The 3463-nt window shown below is 47.9% G+C and overlaps 1 pseudogene; it reads left to right on the plus strand.

Moving 5' to 3' along the window:
- Positions 1-1152: 1152 nt before the first annotated feature.
- LOC121499009 lies at positions 1153-3013 on the plus strand (annotated as a pseudogene).
- The last annotated feature ends 450 nt before the right edge of the window (positions 3014-3463 follow it).

Below are 3463 nucleotides of genomic sequence, written 5' to 3' on the forward strand. Positions count from 1 at the left end.
TGGGATCACGCCCTGGGCCAAAAGCAGACTCTCAACTGCTATGCCACCCAAGCATTCCAGTCTTGAATAATTTCTAAACCAAAGTGCAATATAAATGAATTATTCTGTATAAAAATAGGTTGATAACCAGTATTTTTCCTTTATTTTGATATTCTATAAATCTGTGAGTCAGCTAAAATCCTATTTTAAGTCACCCAACAGAGGTGACTGGAGATTTCACAATATCCATTCTGTATTTCTTTCTACAAGATTACTCAAAGGAGATGACAGATGGGAGATGTCTCAATGATGATGTGAATATGCTTTCCAGGTGAGAAACCTGTTGCACCAGTTCCCATGGGTCTCCCAGGTCCCTGGGTCCTGCTGCTTCAGACCATCCCCAAAGTAGGCTCAACTTGAGCATGTCTAGAGGGCCCTACATCTGAGATTCACTTTCCCTAGGTGTACCTCATTGTTACCTCCTCAGTGACATCGCTACTTCCCAATAGTGCTGCCACTTCCATGTGTATTGGTAACTTTAAAGCTCTTTCCTTTTTTCAGTAACTTCCCTCCCCTCATCTCTTCCATTCTGTTTATCTTCACCTACTACAGGAATCCCAATCAGAAAAACATAGATTTTAGAAAACTAAAATAAAACAAAAAGCCAAGAATGGAAGTACCTTCAGCCAGCTTCATCTTCAGAGAAGAATCATAACCTATCCCAGGTGAAATTGAGTGCAAGAAAGTCTGCCTGCTTCATGAATGTGGGGATGAGTGAAGAGATAATTTGACTATAAAACACTATTTCATATTTTGTTTTTTCTAACACATTTAAAAATTGTAAGCCAAATATTTTAATGCCATGAACCAGCCAGGAGAAATCACTGGCCACCAGACAAAGAAGGTGCCACTAACTCCTGACCATAACCAAGTCAGGGGCCAAAAGTTCAGAAAAGCCAAAGTAAAACTAACAAATCACCAAAGTAGTGATCAGTATAAATTTATTGTGCACATACCAAAAAGGCAGTTTGCATGGACTGCCTGTGTGGTTCAGTTGGTTAAGTGCCCAACTCTGGATTTCAGCTGAGGTCATGATCTCAGGGGCATGAAGATAGAAATCTGCCTTGGGCTCAATGCTTATGAACATGCTTAAGAATCTCTCTCTCGGGCCCCTAGAGGGAAAGCGAGAGGGAGACGGACGTTGAGAGAACGAGAGGGAAGGAGAGAAAATGGCGTCCACGGATTACAGTACCTACAGCCAAGCTGCAGCCCAGCAGGGCTACAGTGCATACACCGCCCAACCAACTCCAGGATATGCACAGACCACCCAGGCATATGGGCTGCAGAGTTATGGAACCTATGGACAGCCCACTGATGTCAGCTATACCCAGGCTCAGACCACTGTGACCTATGGGCAGACCGCCTATGCAACCTCCTATGGACAGCCTCCCGCTGGTTATACTACTCCAACTGCCTCCCAGGCATACAGTCAGCCTGTCCAGGGGTACGGCACTGGTGCTTATGATACCACCACTGCTACAGTCACTACCACCCAGGCCTCCTATGCAGCTCAGTCTGCATATGGCACTCAGCCTGCTTACCCAGCCTATGGGCAGCAGCCAGCAGCCACCGCACCTGCAAGACCACAGGATGGTAACAAACCCACTGAGACTAGTCAACCTCAATCTAGCACAGGGAGTTACAACCAGCCCAGCCTAGGATATGGACAGAGTAACTACAGTTATCCCCAGGTACCTGGGAGCTACCCCATGCAGCCAGTCACAGCACCATCATCTTATCCTCCTACCAGCTACTCCTCTACACAGCTGACTAGTTATGATCAGAGCAGTTACTCTCAGCAGAACACCCATGGGCAGCCGAGCAGCTATGGACAGCAGAGTAGCTATGGTCAACAAAGCAGCTATGGGCAACAGCCGCCCACTAGTTATCCCCCCCAAACTGGATCCTACAGCCAGGCTACAAGTCAATATAGTCAACAGAGCAGCAGCTACAGGTAGCAGAGTTCATTCCGACAGGACCACCGCAGTAGCATGGGTGTTTATGGATTTTCTGGACCAGGAGAGAACCGGAGCATGAGTGGCCCTGATAACTGCAGGCAGGGGAAGAGGGGGATTTGATGGTGGAGGCATGAGCAGGGGTGGGCGGGGAGGAGGACGCGGTGGAATGGGCAGTGCTGGAGAGCGAGGTGGCTTCATAAGCCTGGTGGACCCATGGATGAAGGACCAGATCTTGATCTAGGCCCACCTGTAGATCCAGATGAAGACTCTGACAACAGTGCAATTTATGTGCAAGGCTTAAATGACAATGTGACTCTAGATGATCTGGCTGACTTCTTTAAGCAGTGTGGAGTTGTTAAGATGAACAAGAGAACCGGACAACCCATGATCCATATCTACTTGGACAAGGAAACAGGAAAGCCCAAAGGTGATACTACAGTGTCCTATGAAGACCCACCAACTGCCAAGGCTGCTGTGGAGTGGTTTGATGGGAAAGATTTTCAAGGAAGCAAACTTAAGGTTTCTCTTGCTCAGAAGAAACCTCCAATGAACAGCATGCGGGGTGGTATCCTCCCCGTGAGGGCAGAGGGATGCCACTGCCACTCCGTGGAGGTCCAGGGGGCCCAGGAGGTCCTGGGGGCCCCATGGGTCGTATGGGAGGCCGTGGAGGAGACAGAGGTGGCTTTCCCTCAAGAGGACCCAGGGGTTCCCGAGGGAACCCATCTGGAGGAGGAAGCGTCCAGCACTGAGCTGGGGACTGGCAGTGCCCCAATCCGGGGTGTGGAAACCAGAACTTCGCCTGGAGAACAGAATGCAACCAGTGTAAGGCCCCGAAGCCTGAAGGCTTCCTTCCACCACCCTTCCCGCCCCCGGGTGGTGACCGTGGCAGAGGCGGCCCTGGTGGGCCCCCTGGACCTTTGATGGAACAGATGGGAGGAAGAAGAGGCGGGCATGGAGGACCTGGAAAAATGGATAAAGGTGAGCACCGTCAGGAGCGCAGAGACTGGCCCTACTAGACGCAGAGACCCCGCAGAGCTGCATTGACTAACAGATTTATTTTTTAAACCAGAGAATGTTTTTAATTTATAATTCCATATTTATAATGTTGGCCACAACATTATGATTATTCCTTGTCTGTACTTTAGTATTTTTCACCATTTGTGAAGAAACATTTAAACAAGTTAAATGGTAGTGTGCCGAGTTTTTTTCCCTTCTTTTAAAGATGGTTGTTTAAAGACTAAACAATGGGAACCCCTTGTGAGCATGCTCAGTATCATTGTGGAGAACCAAGAGGGCCTCTAACTGTAACAATGTTCATGGTTGTGATGTTTGTTTGTTTGTTTTTAAATAAAATTCCAAATGTTTAAAAAAAAAAGAATCTCTCTCTCCTTCTCCCTCTGAAACCTCTCTCCCACCCCCACCCCCAAAAATAAAGAAGAAAAAAACAATCTGCAAACTGGGGACAC

The sequence above is a fragment of the Vulpes lagopus genome, chromosome 9, assembly GCF_018345385.1.
Source record: "Vulpes lagopus strain Blue_001 chromosome 9, ASM1834538v1, whole genome shotgun sequence".
Lineage (NCBI taxonomy): Eukaryota > Metazoa > Chordata > Mammalia > Carnivora > Canidae > Vulpes > Vulpes lagopus.